This window comes from Palaemon carinicauda, chromosome 43, assembly GCF_036898095.1.
Source record: "Palaemon carinicauda isolate YSFRI2023 chromosome 43, ASM3689809v2, whole genome shotgun sequence".
NCBI lineage: Eukaryota > Metazoa > Arthropoda > Malacostraca > Decapoda > Palaemonidae > Palaemon > Palaemon carinicauda.
The window spans coordinates 9,983,696-10,006,161 of record NC_090767.1 but is presented as its reverse complement, the minus strand read 5'-3'; positions in this window follow the sequence as shown (position 1 = coordinate 10,006,161).

Below are 22,466 nucleotides of genomic sequence, written 5' to 3'. Positions count from 1 at the left end.
CGCTATTTACAAAGGGTGACTTATCCCTTAGGAAGGGTGGAAAGTCCCCAGCCATACTGGCTTTGGCTTTACCCGGGGACTCAGAATCCGAGTGAGTCGCACTCGAGAAAAGGAGTCCCTGCACCTCACAAGTTCCTTGCACCGCAAGGAACCATGTGGCCTACGTAAGCTTGTGTGTGAAGGAAGAAGTGTGACCCGTCCTAGGCAGTTGACCTGGAGTTCCAGAAGGAACTCTGGGTTAGGACGTTCCCAATACCACCTCGTCAGGGTATGGGGGACGCGACAGTATTGACTCAATACTCGGAACACAAGGAAGCATGGTTTACCTGCAGAGGTTCGAGGTCAGCTATGCAGAGACCAGGATGCTGCTTCCCCGTAGAGGGGATGATGAAGAAAGAAGTAAGGGCCAGACATACTTCTTTCGTTCATGCAGACTAAAACCTGATAACAATGCCCTCAACCTTCTGCTACCTGTCCAAAAAGGAGCCTGAGGTTAGACCAGCTGTTGTGTAGCCACCACAGAGCGATAGAAAACGTATCGAGACTCCTGTGGGTCACGCCCTGCAGGAAGCGGGCTGCGAAGGTCATCAGACGCTTCCAGACTCCAGCTTGTAGCACCTGCGTCACAGAGTAGTATTACTCGAAGGCGAGGGACGTTGCGATGTATCCAACATCGTGCTGTAGGGCGACGTGACGGGGGAGGGTCTGAAGACAGGTCGAGATGAATGTCCTTGAGTCCGGGCTGAAGAGGTATACTGGTGACTCTCCCCCCATGTCCTCCTTGTGTTCCCAAATCGGCTGCAACTGAGGCCAAACTGCAGCTGTTCCCAGCGCTAACCTCTCGATTCCTGTACTGGCAAGAAAGAGAAGGTCTTGGGACATCAGACACAGAATGGAGACTCAAAATCTTGAATGAATCGGACCGAAGGGTCGGGACCCTCAGATTCTGAGTCTAGCCAACAACTCAGGAGCGAGCCTGAATGTTGCCTTCCCCTCTTCCTTAGAAAGGGGGGGGAGTAGTAAGAGACCAAGAAGATTGCTTACACACTGGCCGTGGCCAGAGTGAGCAGAAGACCCAAGGCGGAATACAATCCGAGGCCTGTCATAAAAGGGTCTTGAGAAGATCTCTTAAAGGACTAAAAGTCCGAGCCATGCTCCAAGTTGGAGGTCTTCCTCCGACTAGGGCAGGGACGATCGTAGCTTCGCATGAGCGAGGATAGATCCAGCGGGCAGGAAAAAGTTATTCCTTTAAGCCTGAAGGTCAGGGAAAGGCTGAGCGACAGGCTTCATTGCCAAGAGCGGAAAGGAGTTTCCTCCCGCCGAAAGGCAATAAGACCGTTATTGCTGGAGAAGAGGCCTCACGGGAAGAGATATCTCCCACGGCACCAACCACCTTAGACTCTTCACTTTGCCTGGGAGACCCCTGTGGATGACTATCGCAGATGACGCGACCTCCGTACCGCGACTGTAGCGGGTTGTCTCTTCTAGAGGAGGAAGCGTAGTGTCTCCAGGCATGAAGCCGAAGCGACGTCCCGGTTCGGGAGAGATGTCGCAGTGTGGTTGCTTGAGTAGTCTGCGCCGTGGGAGAAGCTCTCCCGGGAGTTCCGTCAGGGGAAGCAGAGGGTCCAGAAACCGTTCTGCGCATAGTCCCAGTGGAGCTCTCCCATTGAAAGGTTGACAGACAACCTGGTTTAGTTGAGACCCATTGTCCGCAGACAAAAAGGAGGGAAGACGCAGGCGTCGAAGTTGTCCCACCATCACCGGAATGCATCTTGCCAGAGTCTCGGGGTCTGAGACTGGGGGGAAAACTAGCGGAAGCTTGAGGTTCCAAGCTGTCGCGATCAGGTCCCCCAGACCAGCACTTGCTGGTTACCCAAGGTCAAAGACCCTTAGGTACACTCTCTCTATGAGGCTCTGCTCGGATAGTCTGAGAGAAACATTCCCCTGCCTGGAATGAGAGAGCCGATGGTGGAATTGAGAGAATCTCAATCATCCCGGTATCTCTACTGCAAGATGTGAAGGTGTGAAAATGCGTCCCCTGCTGGTTAGCATGAAGTCGACACGCAACGGGGCGACTTGGCAGGAGCGGTAGGATCTGAAGAGGGGCCAGACTAAGGCCCTTAAGCCTGCCTGAATGATGGAGAGGTATCCTTCAGGTCTTGACCATAGGCCTGGACCGGAACATGCCCCCCCCCCTTTCCTTTGACGAGTCCGAGAACCGCATCAAGAATGTGGGGAAAGGACGAGAATATCCACTACCATCAAGAGGCTCCATAGGTCAACACCCATTGCAGGTTTAATAGTTCCGCTGGTCCCATAGGGCCAGGGAGTCCGGTTAAACATTGCCTGAAGCCACCGGAACTTGGATCGCCCCACATGGAACTTATCCTGAGGCGACCGTTCGGACTATAAACGGGTCAATGAGGAAAGAAGAACTAGGAAACGTTCCAAGGTAGGGCTGAAAACTCTGCTTGACTGAGAACAGGTACTGCGACTCTCCTCAGTCTTGCCACAGTCAACCGAAAGGAAGGCTCGGAGGATGTGGTAACAGAATCTGGCGTCCCCAGGTGGTCACCCATCCAAGTACCGACGTTGCTTAACCTCGCTGGACGGACGAGAAGCGGGGTTTCCAACGTGGTAAGGCGGTTGACTCAATATCATGGCCAGATACTCCAGATGTTGAGGCAGAGGAAGAGAAGGCTCCAAGCAAAATACCATGAGCCCACACTCATGGTCAGCATTCGGAAGCTTTTCCCGGCGCTGAAGAAGGTCGAAACCCGAGCCTACCGGAGTTGACCAGCCCTCCAAACAGCAGAGGAGGCGGAAGTCTGCACCTGAGCGGCCAAGAGGAAGGCAGGGAGAGTTCTCTGGGGAAACAAACCTGCTATGCCACGGCGGGATAGCCACACTGCATCATAAGCAGGAATACTTGCAGTTTAGGCTGAATTCGACGAGCACCCTGGAAGATGGATGGAATGGAAACTGAAAGTACCCGTCCTTCCGATCCAGGGTTAAAGGAGTCCTGTCGCCTCGTTACCAGTCTGATCGATTCTGCTGGTCTACGCTGGCCAAAGTTTGTTCGACAAACTTGATCAGGGCTGAGAGGTCGACTATGGACATCCCCTCTCAGATCCTTCCTTACAAGAAAGGATCGACTGAGGGGCCGGGGGTGAAGCCGTCGATGATCCTAAGGAAGACCTTCGCCTAAGGTATGGATCATTCTGCCCAACCGGGCAACTCTGCTGATGCTATGGCATAGAGGTTCAGAGACACTGAATTCGCTGACAGAGACGGCAGGCGCGATATCCTTGGCTACTCACAGAGATTGTGCGGGAATGGGCATCGGGAAGCTGTCATTCGGATGAGTAACCTTAAGCATCCTCCCAGCGAAAAAACCTGCAATCCTAGAGTTCGTGAACTCCTTTTAGGACTATGCCCCCCCGGGGGAGTCTCCCGTGCCATCTGTTCCTGACAGGAGGAAAATGCAATTGGACACCTTGTCCCAGTTGTCGTAGCCGATAACTTAGGCCGACGTGGTTGAAAGAAAAGGGAGCTGGAGCCCTGCAGAGTCTGGAAGAAAGCGCCTTGGAGGAGTGAAACCGGAAGTCGATTTACTCCGCACAGCAGATGTTTAAGTCTCTGTCCTTGGGCAAAGACAAAACTCTTCTCAAGGATGGAAGGGTGTCTGAGGTCGTTGACCTCCACAGATGAGACACCCGAAGGAAGCCTTCAGTCAGTGCGTCCAGATGGTACAACATCGAGCTTGTCCGCAAGTAGATACTTAACGACGAAAGGCCAAGGTGCCTGAGCTCGAGAGGAGGAAAGTACCCTTGATCTTCCTGTAGCTTCCTTGAACCAAACCTCGGGCCGTAACCGAGGAGGGAAAGAACCTGGTAAGCTCCCAGAGGAAGAGGTAAGCAGTCACCCCTTGTCCGATGGAGAAATCTTCAACGGAAAGCCCCCCCGCCAAAAATCCTTCCAGGCGGGAGAAGGAGAGAGTACTTGTGCAGGAGAGGGGACCCTCGAGACCGACCTCTTGGGAACCAACTTCGCCCTGGGGGAAGTCACCACGAAGTCCACTCCTCTCTTTCTCTTCAGCGTAGGAGAGACAGCCGCTGGTTTGTTACCCTGGCCGGTGAGTGCTGGTTTCATAACCCTCATTAACGCCCGTGCCAGCGGATCAAACCATGTCTGCTGCTCCAAGGACACAGAGTCCGAAATCCTCGCTAAGGTGAAAGGGATCGGGCGATCCTTTGGAGAGGACACGACGGTTCCTGCCTGAAAAGAAGGTGGGAAGAATGCTGTACTGACCTGTCTTCGTCCTGCACTACCAACCTGTGCTTGGATGGAGGTGATCCCGAGTGCCGCCTAGGAGCACGCGTCCCTGCTGCTACCACCGGCTGTGGAATTCGCCGCGAACTATGGTCGCGCGAGGGCGAACGGTCGCGCAAAGGCGAATGGTCGCGCGGGCGCACAGGCGAGTGGTCGCGCGGGCGCGCAGGCGAGCGGTCGCGAGGGCGCGCAGGCGAGCGATCGCGCGGGCGCGCAGGCGAGCGATCGCGCGGGCGCGCAGGCGAGCGATCGCGCGGGCGCGCAGGCGAATGGGCGTGACGGCGAGGGATCGTGCTGCCGCGTAGGTGAAGAAGATCGCTGGCGGTAAGCGATGGCGAGCAGCATGTGTAGGTGAATGATCGCGTGATAGGGTGCGATGGTGATCAGCATCCGCAAGAGGGCGAGCGTTCAGGGTTGTGCGATGAGGAGCAGCATGCGTAAGCGGGCAATCGTGCAGGGTTGTGCGATGGCGAGCAGCATGCGCAGGTGAATGATCGCGTGAAAGGGTGCGATGGTGATCAGCATCTGCAGGAGGGCGATCGTTCAGGGTTGTGCGATGAGGAGCAGCATGCGTAAGCGGGCAATCGTTCAGGGTTGTGCGATGGCGAGCAGCATGCGCAGGTGAATGATCGCGTGAAAGGGTGCGATGGTGATCAGCATCTGCAGGAGGGCGATCGTTCAGGGTTGTGCGATGAGGAGCAGCATGCGTAAGCGGGCAATCGTTCAGGGTTGTGCGATGGCGATCAGCATCCGCAGTTGAGGGTCGCGCGATGGCGATCAGCATCCGCAGTTGAGGGTCGCGCGATGGCGATCAGCATCCGCAGTTGAGGGTCGCGCGATGGCGATCAGCATCCGCAGTTGAGGGTCGCGCGATGGCGATCAGCATCCGCAGTTGAGGGTCGCGCGATGGCGATCAGCATCCGCAGTTGAGGGTCGCGCGATGGCGATCAGCATCCGCAGTTGAGGGTCGCGCGATGGCGATCAGCATCCGCAGTTGAGGGTCGCGCGATGGCGATCAGCATCTGCAGTTGAGGGTCGCGCGATGGCGATCAGCATCCGCAGTTGAGCTAGTAGCTGGCGAACCATGTTCCTTCAGAAGTGTTGGAGAACGTTGGCGTGCCAGCTGTAACACACGTGGGCGATCCGGAGATCGCTGGCGAGCTGATGATCGCTGACGAGCTGACGATCGCTGGCGAGCTGATGATCGCTGACGAGCTGATGATCGCTGACGAGCTGATGATCGCTGACGAGCAGAAGGCTACGCGTGGAAGCCTGCGCAAAGAAGAGTCCTTGACCCCGACCTGAACCGAAGTTCTAGATCGCGAGGGCGAACGTGGGCGCACAGGGCACGTAACAGGAACCGCAGGGAAGATCATCTTGAAAGCGCTGACGAACAGGAGAGCGCTGACGAACAGAAGGGCGCGCAGGGAAACCCTGACACGCAAGGGAAGAACCCCCGTGGGGGCAACCCTTTGCCCCGAAGGGATCGTTGTCCGCCGGGAGACTGATGTCCGTCGGAAGACCGCTGTCCGTCGGGAAGACCGTTGTCCGTCGGGAAGACCGTTGCCCGTCGGGAGACGAGATTAGACTGCTGTCCATCTGCACCAAGACGGAAGATCGAGAAAAAGAAGTTGTAGGCTGCAAACGGAGATTCAAAAAGGCGCCTCAAGCACCCTTATAGGGAGATGAGAGGCCCTTACGACGAGGCGGACGGAGGGCCTTACGGCGAGGGAGGCCAACAGCAACAGCAACAGAAGATACCTCCGAAGAGGAGTCTCTATGAGTGTACTCTCTCGCGAACGACAGAGAAACACTTCGTGGAAGAGACTGGTCAGCCAGTGACCTAAAAGGGGCAATCCTCCGAAGAGGAGCCCCTGCAGTTGCCCAGCCCCTTGAGCGAAACTGCAGGTGCGACCGCTCAGCACCAAGAGCATAGTCGCACGAAAAAAAGGCAAGAGAAGAACCCCCCAAAAGAGGAAAAGCTCAAGCCTGGACAGGAAAAAAAAACTTCCCTCGGAAGGAAAGTTATCCGCCCAAGGAGGCAAGCCTCCTGACTGTTCTAAAATGAACTGGAGAGCTGTCCGTCGACACGGGAGTACTACCAGTAGAAGGAGACACGCCCCTGACGACAATACAAGGGGGGAGGCAGCAACAGCCGAATCCCCAGGACTCAACCAGACAGCTCACACCGTTGCTATATTACAGAAACGAACTAGATCGGTAACTGTAAAAAAAAAAAATAAAACAAATAATATTAGTACACATTCATTCCCCCGGGAAGGCTCCGAAGAGGAATCCCGAGGAAAAGGAACAAGAATTACACAACAGGCACGTGCCCTCACAACCACTTACACTCGCGGAAGGAGAGCTGTAACCAAAACAGAATTATAACAATTATAATTATGTAACTATGTAATTATGTAATTTAAAAAAAGAATGAACACTAAAGAAAAAAACGAAAACCCCGAAAGGAATCGTTCTACAAGCTGAAAAATTAACAACTACAATTAGATTCATAAACTAATTGAGACAAAATGTACGGCGTAGCAACCCCACCCACACGGGAAGGAAGCTACAAGGGCGTAGTAAAACATAGTAAAAGGGTGAACGACCTCAAGAGAGAGAGAGAGAGAAAGACCGAAGTCAAACTCGATCGCAACCCATAAAATTAGGCCGTGGTGGCCTAACTGCCGAGGCCTCCACGTAGATATCGTACACTACACACACACATCTGAAAAGGAAACTTACTTATTTCTATACTCAAATATATATACAAACATGAAAACATGTTTACATATATATTGAGTAAAAGAAAAGTAAGCGATTAAGTAAAGACAAAACAGACAATGGCTGCCAAGCGAGGACCAAGACAGAGACGTCTGTCACAGTCCGAGCCAAAAGTGAAAGTGGGTATTCACCTGTGTGTGAGGGGGAGGAGGGGTAGCTAGCTACCACTCCCCTACCCCCCCGCTAACTAGCGCGGGGGTAATACACCCTCGTTAAATTCTAATGGCTCGCCATTTCAGCTACGCTAAAAGTAATAACCCTTTGTAAATAGCGTGGTTTGTATTTCGGTTACGGAACAAACACAGATTTATAGAGGTCACTACTGTCCCCTTGAAGCGATGAACTTCAATACAGTACTTTGAGATTTTCCTTTTGCGAGTGGTTTACCCCAAGATGATTCCTGACCCAGAACACTTAGTCAAAAGGGGTTAGGATTGCTTTAATATAAATGGACCCAAACTCCACTGCAAGTTTTAAACCTATCCTATCCGTCTTTAAAACCGATACTCTTCTATACTGACCACAACGGCTATGAGAATATCGTCGTGGGACGACGTCCTGACGGTGAGCTGTCTCCACACCCCTTCGTGGGTCAGGGGATCGAACGGTTTGTGCTCCGAGCTGCGAATGTAATCCTGGAATACCTGATGGAAAATAAAAAGGGGTAAACATCAGTTTGAAAACAAGGAGCTTCTTACCACTGGGATCTTAAATAAAATGGAGATCGCATAGAAAAACACTGGTCAGTTTTTTGTGGGCTTAGAGAAATCATTAAATTTACAGGTAAAGTAATCTTTTGGCTATTGGGAGCATCAAGACCCAAGCCCCCACTGCGATGGTTGACAACCGCTAAGTAGATAAATAAACCTGTATTCTTTTTTTAAATTGCTGTAATTTGCCCGTAGCTATAACCCCTCGTGAATAACGATAACCGACAACCACAGTCACATTTATGGATCTATTATTTCCATGTTGTTTATACTCTACAATTCTCGATTCAGTTTTCTTACTATTTTTACTTACCACACCCAAATTTACTAGTTTCCTTATATAATTTTTTTATAATGGACTTAAAATTGATAAGTTTCAACTGTTATATGTCATTAATATAATTATATAATTGCATGTAGTTAATAACAATATATATATACTGTATATATGTATATTACGTATTTTTTCTAACTTATGCATCAGAAACTTGGAGCCTTACCTAAGCCTTAGAACATAAGCTAGTTATAACTCAAAGAACTATGGAAAGAATAATGATGGGAATACCATAAAGAGAAAGAAAGAGCAACATGGATACGATAGCAGACTAAAGTAGAGGGTATTCTAAGAAGAAAAAGAAATGGACATGGGCAGGACATAACGAGAACGACATATAACAGACGGACACAAGAGTAACAGAATGGGTCCAAAGAGATTGCAAAAGAAGCAGGAGAATTTGATGTTCGAAAAATATTTCGCAGGCAAAAGCAAATGCGCATCTTGAAACACGTGGGAATATTCGCTGTTGCAAATGTAAATGAAAACATTCGGACCATCTCTACTCAGCACCGTCAAATCTCAACACTCAAAACATCCAACGTACCTCGACGACTTTCTTCATAGTATTTGGAATGTGGACTAGATGACCTACTGGTCCGACAGCCAGGCTCCCGGCCTTCTAACTGGAAACTCGGAATCCAACAGTCGGCAAATCGTCTTCGGGGTTGATACCTAGAAGGTGACATCGAAAAAATTAATAAAGCTGGAAATTGTTCATAGTTGGGAATGCAAATTCCCATATCTTCAAGGGGAAAAGGAGAGGTAATGATTAAATAATAAGTAAATAATAACAAAACAAGATCTGAATGCAAAGGGTAATGAGAACTATGAAAAATCTTATACAAGCATAAAGAACTAACTGAACAACAGTGTTAAGAGATTAATATCTATATCAGGAATAAGAAATTTAATAGACCTTAAATTCCTGTCCAACAAATTAAGATGAGAATCAGCAGTTGAAGACCACACAGGATTACAATACTCAAAACAAGGTAGAATGAAAGAATTAAAACACTTCTTCAGAATAGATTGATCACCGAAAATCTTGAAAGACTTTCTCAATAAGCCTATTTTTTGTGCAATTGAAGAAGACACAGTCCTTGGTTTGAAGTCTAAATTCTTTAATCCCATCCTAGTTTCTGTAATTGTACAGAAATTTAAGGAGTGTCGAAGTACTATACAGTCATTTTATTTTATCAAATTGGGACAATCTCTTGAACCATTCTGTGATAATTAACAAACATGGATCTAACCACTTCTTGCTGAGAGAATAGTCTACACTTGAACAGGTGTAAATAAGAAAACAAGTTTCCGGTGTAAATAAGAAAACTAGTTTCCGGTGTAAATACAAAAACAAGTTTCCGGTGTAAATAAGAAAACAAGTTCCCGGTGTAAATAAGAAAATAAATATGTTATTTTCATTAGTAAAATAAATTTTTGAATATACTTACCCGATAATCATGTAGCTGTCAACTCCGTTGCCCAACAGAATTCTACGGAAGGGATACGCCAGCGATCACTATACAAGAAGGGGGTGTACTCACCAGCGCCACCTGTGGCCAGGTACTGCAGTACTTCTTGTTGACACCACCTCAATTTTTCCTCGGTCCACTGGTTCTCTATGGGGAGGAAGGGTGGGTCAATTAAATCATGATTATCGGGTAAGTATATTCAAAAATTTATTTTACTAATGAAAATAACATTTTTCAATATTAATCTTACCCGATAATCATGTAGCTGATTCACACCCAGGGAGGTGGGTGAAAACCAGTGTACATGTATATCAAGAAGCTAAGTATCCCGTATTTCATATTATCAGTTATTCAAAATAACAATGAAATTATAAGTACCTGGTAAGGAAGTCGACTTGAACCATTACTCTGCCTTTAATAAGTTCGTCTTCCTTACTGAGCGCAGCGTTCCTCTTAGGAGGCTGAACAACCCTAAGGTGCTGAAGTATAAAGGGCTGCAACCCATACTAAAGGACCTCTACACAACCTCTAACCTAGGCGCTTCTCAAGAACGAATTGACCACCCGCCAAATCAACTAGGATGCGGAAGGCTTCTAGCCTACCGTAACAACCCAAAAAACAACAATAAAAGCATTCAAGAGAAAGGTTAAAAAAGGTTATGGGATTAAGGGAATGTAGTGGCTGAGCCCTCACCTACTACTGCACTCGCTGCTACGAATGGTCCCAGGGTGTAGCAGTTCTCGTAAAGAGACTGGACATCTTTGAGATAAAATGATGCAAACACTGACTTGCTCCTCCAAAAAGTTGCATCCATAATATTCTGCAGAGAACGGTTCTGTTTAAAGGCCATCGAAGTGGCTACAGCTCTCACTTCGTGGGTCCTTACCTTCAGCAAAGCAAGGTCTTCATCCTTCATGTGAGAATGAGCTTCTCTAATCAGAAGCCTTATATAATACGAAACTGCGTTTTTGGACATAGGCATCGAAGGTTTCTTGATGGCACACCATAAGGCCTCTGATTGTCCTCGTATAGGTTTTGACCTTTTAAGATAGTATTTTAGAGCTCTGACAGGGCAAAGAACTCTCTCTAGCTCGTTACCCACCATGTTGGAAAGGCTAGGAATTTCGAACGATCTAGGCCAAGGACGTGAAGGAAGTTCATTTTTTGCTAAAAATCCGAGCTGTAAGGAACATGTTGCTGATTCGGATGTGAATCCTATGTTCCTGCTGAAGGCGTGAACCTCACTAACTCTTTTGGCTGTTGCAAGGCAGACGAGGAAAAGAGTTTTGAGAGTAAGGTCTTTGAAAGAAGCTGACTGGAGAGGTTCAAACCTAGGAGACATAAGGAACCTTAAGACTACGTCTAGATTCCAGCCTGGAGTGGACAATCGACGTTCTTTAGAAGTCTCGAAAGATTTAAGGATGTCTTGTAGATCCTTGTTGGAGGAAAGATCCAAACCTCTGTGGCGGAGAACTGAAGCCAACATACTTCTGTACCCTTTGATCGTAGGAGCCGAAAGAGATCTAACATTCCTAAGATGTAACAGGAAGTCAGCAACTTGGGTTACAGAGGTATTGGTAGAGGAAACTGCATTGGCTCTGCACCAGCTTCGGAAGACTTCCCACTTGGATTGATAGACTCTACGAGTGGATATCCTCCTTGCTCTGGCAATCGCTCTGGCTGCCTCCTTCGAAAAGCCTCTAGCTCTAGCGAGTCTTTCGACAGTCTGAAGGCAGTCAGACGAAGAGCGTGGAGGTTTGGGTGTACCTTCTTTACGTGAGGTTGACGTAGAAGGTCCACTCTTAGAGGGAGAGTCCTGGGAACGTCGACCAGCCATTGTAGTACCTCTGTGAACCATTCTCTTGCAGGCCAAAGGGGAGCAACCAGCGTCAGCCGTGTCCCTTCGTGAGAGACGAACTTCTGAATGACTCTGTTGATGATCTTGAACGGCGGGAATGCATATAGCTCGAGATGGGACCAATCCAGCAGAAAAGCATCCACGTGAACTGCTGCTGGGTCTGGAACTGGGGAACAGTACAAAGGGAGCCTCTTGGTCATGGAGGTGGCGAACAGATCTATCGTTGGCTGACCCCACAAGGTCCAAAGTCTGTTGCACACGCTCTTGTGAAGGGTCCATTCCGTGGGGATGACTTGATCTTTCCTGCTGAGGCGATCTGCCGAGACGTTCATATTGCCCTGAATGAACCTCGTTACCAGTGAGAGGTTTAGACTTCTTGACCAAATGAGGAGGTCCCTTGCTATCTCGTACAGCTTCCTCGAATGGGTCCCTCCCTGCTTGGAGATGTATGCCAAGGCTGTGGTGTTGTCGGAGTTCACCTCCACCACCTTGTTTAGCAGGAGGGACTTGAAGTTCATTAAAGCCAGATGAACTGCCAGCAACTCCTTGCAGTTGATGTGAAGCGTTTCCTGTTCCATGTTCCCGAGCATTCCTGTCCGTCCAAGGTCGCGCCCCAGCCCGAGTCTGATGCGTCCGAATAGAGATGAAGATTGGGGGTCTGAACCGCTAACGATAGACCCTCCTGAGAAGGATGTTGGTCTTCCACCACATGAGAGTAGTCTTCATCTCTTTGGTAACAGGAATAGAGACCGCTTCGAGCGTCATATTCTTGTCCCAGTGAGCTGCTAGATGGAATTGAAGGGGGCGGAGGTTGAGTCTCCCTAACTCGGTGAACAGGGCTAACGATGACAGGGTCCCTGTTAGACTCATCCACTGTCTCACCGAGCATCTGTTCCTCTTCAGCATGCTCAGAATGCACTCTAGGGCTTGGCTGATTCTTGGGGCCGACGGAAAAGCCCGAAAAGCTTGACTCCGAATCTCCATTCCCAGGTAAACGATGGTTTGGGAAGGAATAAGCTGGGACTTTTCTAAGTTGACCAAAAGACCCAGTTCCTTGATCAAGTCCAAAGTCCAGTTGAGACTCTCCAGACAGCGACGACTTGTGGGGGCTCTTAACAGCCAGTCGTCTAAATAAAGGGAGGCTCTGATGTCCGCCAAGTGGAGGAATTTCGCAATATTCCTCATCAGTCGCGTAAACACCATAGGCGCCGTGCTTAGGCCAAAACACAGGGCTTGGAATTGGTACACAACCTTTCCAAAAACGAATCTCAGGAAAGGTTGGGAGTCTGGATGAATAGGAACGTGAAAGTAAGCGTCTTTCAGATCCAACGAGACCATCCAGTCCTCCTGCCTGACCGCTGCTAGGACCGACTTCGTCGTCTCCATAGTGAACGTCTGCTTGGTGACATAAGCATTGAGCGCACTGACGTCCAGCACCGGTCTCCAACCTCCTGTCTTCTTGGCCACCAGAAAGAGACGGTTGTAGAAGCCCGGGGATTGATGGTCCCGGACTATCACCACTGCCTCCTTCTGTAACAGGAGCGACACCTCTTGGTGTAACGCTAGCCTCTTGTCCTTTTCCTTGTAGTTGGGAGAGAGGTTGATAGGAGAAGTGGTCAGAGGGGGATTGCGGCAGAATGGTATCCTGTAACCCTCCCTTAGCCACTTGACAGACTGGGCGTCTGCATCTCTTCTTTCCCAAGCTTGCCAGAAGATCTTGAGTCTGGCTCCTACTGCTGTCTGGAGAGGAGGAGAGTCAATGTTTGCCTTTCGAAGGCTTGGGACCTTTCTTGGACCTGCCCCTGAAACCGTCTGGACGGGTACTTCCTCGGCTGGGGGCTCTGCCACGAAAGGGCGGAATAAATCTTGTAGCAGGAGTATCGGCCACTGGGGTGCGGTAAGTTCTAGGAACCGAAGGAGCAACCTTAGCCTTACGTGCTGAAGAGGCCACAAGGTCATGAGTGTCCTTCTGAATAAGAGCCGCAGACAATTCCTTGATAAGGTCCTCAGGAAACAGGAACTTAGAAAGCGGAGCAAAAAGTAACTGAGACCTTTGACAAGAGGTGATACCAGTGGAAAGGAAGGTGCAAAGTTGTTCCCTTTTCTTGAGTACTCCCGAAACAAACATGGAGGCAAGTTCGCCGGAACCATCGCGAATTGCTTTATCCATACAGGACATTATAAGCATGGCCGAGTCCTTGTCAGATGGGGCAGTCTTCTTGCTCAAGGCCCTCAGGCACCAGTCGAGAAAATTAAAAATCTCAAAGGCGCGAAAGACTCCCTTTAAGAAGTGGTCTAAGTCAGAAAAGGTCCAGCAGACCTTAGAGCGCCTCATAGCCGACCTTCGTGGAGAGTCAACCAAACTTGAGAAGTCAGCCTGGGCAGAGGCAGGGATTCCCAAGCCTGGTTCCTCTCCTGTGGCATACCATACGCCCGCCTTAGAAGTCAGCTTAGTAGGTGGAAACATGAATGACGTCTTCCCTAGTTGCTGCTTGGACTGCAACCAATCCCCTAACATTCTCAAAGCTCTCTTAGAAGATCTAGCGAAGACGAGCTTAGTGTAGGCAGACTTAACAGGTTGCATGCCTAGAGAAAACTCTGATGGAGGAGAGCGAGGGGTAGCAGAAACAAAGTGATCCGGGTAAACTTCTCTGAAAAGAGCCAGGACCTTGCGAAAGTCAATGGAGGGTGGTAACGACTTGGGTTCCTCCACGTCAGAAGAGGGATCATCCAGGTGCGCAGCTTCCTCCTCAGAAACCTCATCACCTGAGGGTTGAGAAGCGAGAGGTAAAGTTACAGCGGTATGCTGAACGGCAGAATCCTGACAAGCGGGTGCATATACACTTGCGGATTCATCCTCAAGTCTCTGTTGAAGAGGATGAGGGCTGGTAATGACAAAGTCATGAGGCTGGGAAGAAGGAGGCTCTGCGGGAGTCTGGGGAGCAAGCGTGGTGAGAGGCGACTGTAGTAAAACCTGAGGTTCAGGCTGCAAAGACTGCTCAAGCTGAGGAGAAAGAGGTAGATGCATGCGTTGAGGTGGCTGACTCATTGCATGAGGTTCATGTCTCAAGAGTTGCGCTTGCTTCAAGGGTTGAGGTGGCTGCGCAGTAAGAGGTTCCTGTCTCACGAGTTGAGGTTCTTGAGGTGGGTGCTGCGAGAGTTGAGGTGGCGGCTGCGCAGAAAGAGGCTCCTGTCTCACGAGTTGAGGTTCTTGAGGTGTTTGCCTCGAGAGTTGAGGTTCTCGCCTCGAGGAAAGTGGAGGTATCAGCTGCGAGAGCTGAGGTGGCTGCCTCAAGGATGGCAGAGGTTGTCGTACCTCAAGAGGTTGCTGCCTCGAGGATGGTCTTACTGCAAGAAACTCTTGCCTCAAAGGTAGAGGAGGTTGTAAGGCATAAGACTCCTGTCCCCATAGTTGAGGAGGTTGCCGCGTGGTAAGAGGTTCCTGCCTCAAGGAAGGTGGAGGTTGCTGCACAACGCTGGTATCTGGCAACTCCCAACGCGGTAGCTCACGCATGGAGGTAGCTTGAGGAACCTCAACTTCGTACGTCTGGCAGACTGGACTGCGTAGAGGAGGAGGAGCGCTCGCAGGAGGAGGTGTAACCTTCTCTGCCTGAAACTCACGCATCAATACCGCAAGCTGCGACTGCATAGACTGCAGCAAAGCCATCTTGGGATCAACAGACGTTGAGGTCTGTTGAGGCAGAGCCTTAACAGAAGTTGAGGTCTGTTGAGGCATCGCCTTACCTCTCTTAGGAGGCGTGCAGTCACCTGATGACTGCGGCGAGTCAGAGCTAGCCCAATGACTACATCCGGGCTGTAGAACTCGTGCGGTCTGGACTTTACGCTTAAGAGGTCTTGAGACCTGAGTCCAGCGTTTTCTCCCCGAAAATTCTTCTGCAGACGAGCAAAATAAGGGCTCAATCGTCTGAGAGTGGAAGTGACGATCTCTGTAAGATACGCCCGCAACCACCGAGGATACTGCTGTGCGCCGATCAAGGCCTGCCGAACCCTTTTGCCCTTCGACATTGCTTCTCCCCTGGGCTTGGGAGCTTGCAAGAGGTCCCGGACTGGGAGGACGACTGGCACGCACAGAAGTACCCTCACGCACAACACTGACACTGACACTAGCACTCGGCACAGCACTGGCACTACCACTTCCCACTGCACTTTTCACTTTAAGTTCCTTGACGTCTGCCAAGAGGAACTTGTGGTCACTCACTACCGACTCCACTTTATCACCTAAAGCCTGAATGGCACGTAAAACATCAGACATATCAGGCTGAGCACAAATAGTAGGATCGGGGGTAGCCACTACAGGGGGAGGAAAAGGTTGAGGATCATGGGGTGAGGAATAAAGTGAAGAGCGAGCCGAACTCCTCCTAACTCTCTCTCTCTCTAACTTAGTGGTATACTTGAGGAATCGAACAAAATCAAGTTCCGAAAGTCCGGCGCATTCCTCACATCAATCTTCCAACTGACAGGATTTTCCCCTACAGTCGGAACAAACGGTGTGAGGATCAACTGAGGCCTTCGGAATACGCCTAATACAAGTCCTACATCGTCTTTGGGGAGGAGCTTGAGAAAGGTCGGACATCTTGAATCAAAGAACAGTCAAGGGGGAATTCCAATTAAAGCAAAATATCGTTAACCATTAATCAAATCAATCTAAAAGCTATCTAAGCTAAGAGACAAGTTTCCTGTATAGCGAAAGCTGAAATCTTAGAGCAATACTTCACCAAAAACCGTGAACAAGACTCCAAAATTATAAGCGTATCCATGTAGGTCTTGCCGGAAGCACGACAGAGGAAAAATTGAGGTGGTGTCAACAAGAAGTACTGCAGTACCTGGCCACAGGTGGCGCTGGTGAGTACACCCCCTTCTTGTATAGTGATCGCTGGCGTATCCCTTCCGTAGAATTCTGTCGGGCAACGGAGTTGACAGCTACATGATTATCGGGTAAGATTAATATTGAAAATTATGGTTTAACACATTATCTAATAAACAAACCGACAGAGCACGTTAAGTCCAGAAAGCTTGGGACTCGTAGATTTCGGTGGTCACTGAGCTTCTCAATGGAAACATATAAACAAACAAATTACACATATGGGAATACTTATGATTTACCCATCACAGAGATTTAATAAACTTTTAACGGTGTCATTTCAAAGCTTAATATCTTTACTTTATTAATCTTAAGTAGAAAAACACTATGTTAAAATAGCGGCACGTTAAAATAAGCCACATATGCATCTTCAGTTTTTCAGTATGATATTTTTTCAATTAAAAATTGAATTTTAATGAAATTTCTTATTTCTATACTCGCCTGTACCTCATATTACTTCTTCTCTAGAAGCTTGGTTCACATTGACATTTACCATAAAATCTTTAAACAATCTAAATATTTCCATTTTCTTTTCCTTCCATTATTAAAATAGTACAAACCTTCAACCATTGATGTATGTGATGAATAAGCCCAAAGGCTTAACAGGGAAAAATAGCCCAGCGAGGAAAGTAAATAAACTACAACAGAAGTAGTGAACAATTGAAATAAAACTATAAAAACTGTACTGTAACAACATTGAAATAGATCTTTCATATATAAACTAAAAAAAAAAAAAATCCTGAGCTTAAAATCAAGAACAGTGGCGCGCCATTAACTAACAGGAAAGCAACAAGCAACAGTATCGAAACAGCTACGAGAACCGATCACTTCCCACTGTAGAGGATTCGCCCATCCAGATATTACAGTCACGCGTCGAGACGAGTCCGATGTTGCCACTCTCATTAATCTACTGTACTTGAAAATAGTTGGACAAAACCCTTCCTGAGAAGGTGAACTATACTTGAAAATAGTTGGACGAAAACCCTTCCTGAGAAGGTGAACTATACTTGAAAATAGTTGGACAAAAACCCTTCCTGAGAAGGTCAACTATACTTGAAAATAGTTGGACAAAACCCTTCCTGAGAAGGTGAACTATACTTGAAAATAGTTGGACAAAAACCCTTCCTGAGAAGGTGAACTATACTTGAAAATAGTTGGACAAAAACCCTTCCTGAGAAGGTCAACTATACTTGAAAATAGTTGGACAAAACCCTTCCTGAGAAGGTCAACTACAGTGAACCCTCGCTACTTCGCGGTTCGACCATCGCGGATTCACCACTTCGCGGATTTTTTCCATAACCCATATATATACAGTAACATATATATATATATATATATATATATATATATATATATATATGTATGCATGTATTTATGTATATATGTATGTATGTATATATGTAGGTATGTATATGTGTATACATATAAGTATATATATATATATATATATATATATATATATATATATATATATATATATATATATATCTAAAGTAGGAAGATGTGATGTAGTTCTAAGGGAATAGTATGGGAAATATGTCTGAGTAATAAGCAAAGCTCTACCTCCAGTTTGTTTCTTCATTATGATCAGAGATAAATGTAAACAAAACATTGGTTGCCATTTTTTATCGTGCTTTTTAGCGTGTTTAGGAAGCGCATGATATAAAATTGCCTTTAATATTTGTGCCTGTTTTAGTTTAGGGTACTGTAGTACATGCATTAAGTGTTCTGTACATTAAAATGATATTTTAATTATAAAATAAATTTTTGAATATACTTACCCGGTGAATATATAATAGCTGCAACTCTGCGGCTCGACAGACAACATACTTAAAAAACTCGCGAGCGACCGCTATGCAGGTTGCGGGTGTGCCCACCAGTGCCAACTGTCGGCCAGATACCACTCTCGAATGTAAACAAAACCTTCAATTCTTCTCGTCCCGCTGCGTCTCTATTGGGGAGGAAGGGAGGGTCATTTAATTTATATATTCACCGGGTAAGTATATTCAAAAATTTATTTTATAATTAAAATATCATTTTTAAATATTTAACTTAGCCGGTGAATATATAATAGCTGATTCACACCCAAGGAGGTGGGTAGAGACCAGAGTTAAATATGTTTACAGCGTATAAGCTAAGAGTTTTTTCATTTTGACAGTTATCAATATAACAAAACCAAAATAAATAGGTACCTGGTAAGGAAGTCGACTTAGACGATTACTCTGCCTTGTAAGTCTGTCTTCCTCACGGAGCCCAGCGATCCTCTTAGGATGCTGACAGACTCCAAGGAGCTGAAGTATCAAGGGCTGCAACCCATACAACAGGACCTCATCAAACCCCTAATCTGGGCGCTCTCAAGAAATGACTTTGACCACCCGCCAAATCAACCAGGATGCGAAAGGCTTCTTAGCCTTCCGAACAACCCATAAAAACAATATTAAAAAACATTTCAAGAGACAGATTAAAAGGATATGGAATTAGGGAATTGTAGTGGTTGAGCCCTCACCCACTACTGCACTCGCTGCCACGAATGGACCCAGTGTGTAGCAGTTCTCGTAAAGAGTCTGGACATCTTTCAAGTAAAATGACGCGAACACTGACTTGCTTCTCCAAAAGGTCGCGTCCATGATACTTTGCAGAGATCTATTTTGCTTAAAGGCCACGGAAGTTGCTACAGCTCTAACCTCGTGCGTCTTAACCTTAAGCAAAGATCGGTCTTCCTCACTCAAGTGTGAATGAGCTTCTCGTATTATCAATCTGATAAAATATGACAAAGCATTCTTTGACATAGGCAAGGATGGCTTCTTAACCGAACACCATAACGCTTCAGATTTACCTCATAAAGGTTTAGTACGAGCTAAGTAGAACTTAAGAGCTCTAACAGGGCATAATACTCTCTCTAGTTCATTGCCTACGATCTCCGATAAGTTAGGAATATCGAAAGATTTAGGCCAAGGACGAGAAGGCAGCTCATTCTTGGCTAGGAAACCAAGCTGAAGAGAACAAGTGGCTTTTTCTGACGAAAAACCGATGTTCTTGCTGAAGGCATGAAGCTCACTGACTCTTTTAGCCGAGGCCAAGCACACCAGGAAAAGAGTCTTAAGAGTGAGATCTTTCAGGGAGGCTGAATGTAAAGGCTCAAACCTGTCTGACATGAGGAATCTTAGGACCAAGTCTAAATTCCACCCAGGCGTAGCCAAACGACGTTCCTTAGAGGTCTCAAAAGACTTAAGGAGGTCTTGCAGATCTTTATTGTTGGAAAGATCTAAGCCTCTATGCCGGAAGACCGAGGCCAACATGCTTCTGTAGCCCTTGATCGTGGGAGCTGAGAGGGAGCGAACTTTTCTCAGGTATAAGAGAAAATCGGCGATTTGGGCTACAGAGGTACTGGACGAGGATACGGATACTGACTTGCACCAGTCTCGGAAGACTTCCCACTTCGATTGGTAAACTCTAATGGTAGAAGCTCTCCTCGCTCTTGCAATCGCACTGGCTGCCTCCTTCGAAAAGCCTCTAGCTCTCGAGAGTCTTTCGATAGTCTGAAGGCAGTCAGACGAAGAGCGTGGAGGCTTTGGTGTACCTTCTTTACGTGTAGCTGACGTAAAAGGTCTACTCTTAGAGGAAGACTTCTGGGTAAGTCTACCAGCCATCGAAGTACCTCGGTGAACCATTCTTTCGCGGGCCAGAGGGGAGCAACTAACGTCAACCTTGTCCCTTCGTGAGAGGCGAATTTCTGCAGTACCTTGTTGACAATCTTGAATGGTGGGAATGCGTAAAGATCTAGGTGTGACCAATCTAGGAGAAAGGCATCTATATGTATTGCTGCTGGGTCTGGGACTGGAGAGCAATAGATTGGAAGCCTCTTGGTCAACGAGGTTACAAAGAGATCTATGGTGGGTTGACCCCAAGTCGCCCAAAGTCTCTTGCACACATCCTTGTGGAGGGTCCATTCGGTTGGAATTACTTGACCTTGCCGACTGAGACAATCTGCTAGAACGTTCAAGTCGCCCTGGATGAACCTCGTTGCTAGGGAGATGCCTCGATCTCTTGACCAGATGAGCAGGTCCCTTGCGATCTCGTACAGAGTCAGTGAGTGGGTACCTCCCTGTTTGGAAATGTACGCCAAGGCCGTGGTGTTGTCCGAGTTGACCTCCACCACCTTGCCTCGAAGGAGACTCTCGAAGCTTATCAAGGCCAGGTGAACTGCCAAAAGCTCCTTGCTGTTGATATGCATGCTCCTCTGACTCGAGTTCCACAGACCTGAGCATTCCCGACCGTCCAGCGTCGCGCCCCAGCCCAAGTCCGATGCGTCTGAGAAGAGAACGTGGTTGGGTTTCTGAACTGCTAGGGGAAGTCCCTCTCGTAGACTGATATTGTCTTTCCACCAAGTCAGACAAGTCTTTATCTTTTCGGAAATCGGGATCGAGACCGCCTCTAGCGTCTTGTCCTTTTTCCAGTGAAAAGCTAGATGGAATTGTAGAGGTCGGAGGTGTAGCCTTCCTAGCGAGACAAATTGCTCCAGGGATGATAGCGTTCCTACCAGACTCATCCAATTCCTGACTGAGCAACGTTCTCTCTTCAACATCTTTTGGATGACGAGCAGGGCTTGATCTATTCTGTGGGCCGACGGAAATCCCCGAAAAACTGGACTGTGAATCTCCATCCCTAAATACAGAATAGTTTGGGATGGGATCAGCTGTGACTTTTCCAAGTTGACTAGGAGTCCCAATTCCTTGATCAGATCTAGAGTCCAATTGAGATCCTTCAGACAGCGATGACTGGAAGAGGCTCTGAGAAGCCAGTCGTCCAAATAAAGGGAGGCTCGGATGTCCGATAAATGGAGGAATTTTGCCACATTCCTCATAAGCCTCGTAAACACGAGAGGAGCAGTGCTTAGGCCAAAGCACAGGGCCCGAAACTAGTACACCACATCGTCGAAGACGAATCTCAGAAAAGGTTGGGAATCTGAGTGAATGGGGATGTGGAAGTAAGCGTCCCTTAGGTCGAGAGAGACCATCCAGTCTCCGTTTCTGACCGCTGCTAAGACTGACTTTGTGGTCTCCATGGTGAACTTCGTCTTTGTGACAAAGACGTTCAGAGCACTGACGTCTAGCACCGGTCTCCAACCTCCTGTCTTCTTTGGTACTAGGAAGAGACAGTTGTAAAACCCCGGTGATTGAAGGTCCGAGACTTTGACCACCGCTCCCTTCTCTAGTAAAAGAGACACTTCCAGTTTCAGGGCTTGTCTCTTTTCTTCCTCTCGGTACCTGGGAGAGAGATCGATGGGTGACGTCGCTAGAGGAGGTCTGCGTACAAAAGGGATTTTGTACCCCTCTCTGAGCAACCTCACAGATTGTTGATCTGCGCCTCTCTTCTCCCAGGCTTGCCAGAAGTTCTTGAGTCTGGCACCTACTGCTGTCTGAAGTTGCGGGCAGTCAGACTCTGCCCCGCGAGGACTTGGATCCTTTCCTCTTTCCTCTCTTCCCTTCGGCACGAGCACCTCCCCTGCTGGGGGCTCTGCCACGAAAGGGCGGAATAAACCTGGACGCTGGAGTGTCTATCCTAGGTCTAGCAGACAAGGCAGACAAAGGGGGAACTTTGCGAGCCGAGGACGCAACCAAATCATGGGTGTCCTTCTGCACTAAAGACAAGGCTATTTACTTAACTAAGAGTTCAGGAAACAAGAACTTAGACAAAGGAGCAAAGAGTAGCTCAGATCGTTGACAGGGCGTCACTCCTGCTGACAGAAAAGAGCACAGAGACTCTCGTTTCTTTAGGCAAGCTCGTTGGATCCATCGCGGACGGCCTTGTCCATGCAGGACATAATGAGTAAGGAGACATCCCTATCGGCTGATGAGATTTTCCTACTCAAGGCTCCCAAACACCAGTCAAGGAAGTTAAAAACTTCAAAAGCCCTAAAGATGCCTTTAAGTAGATGGTCCAGGTCTGAGGATGACCAACTAATCTTCGAGCGTCTCATGGCAAGGCGGCGGGGAGAGTCTACAAGACTTGAGAAGTCGCCCTGGGCAGAGGCAGGAACTCCCAAGCCGAGAACTTCTCCCGTGGCATACCAGACGCTCGATCTAGA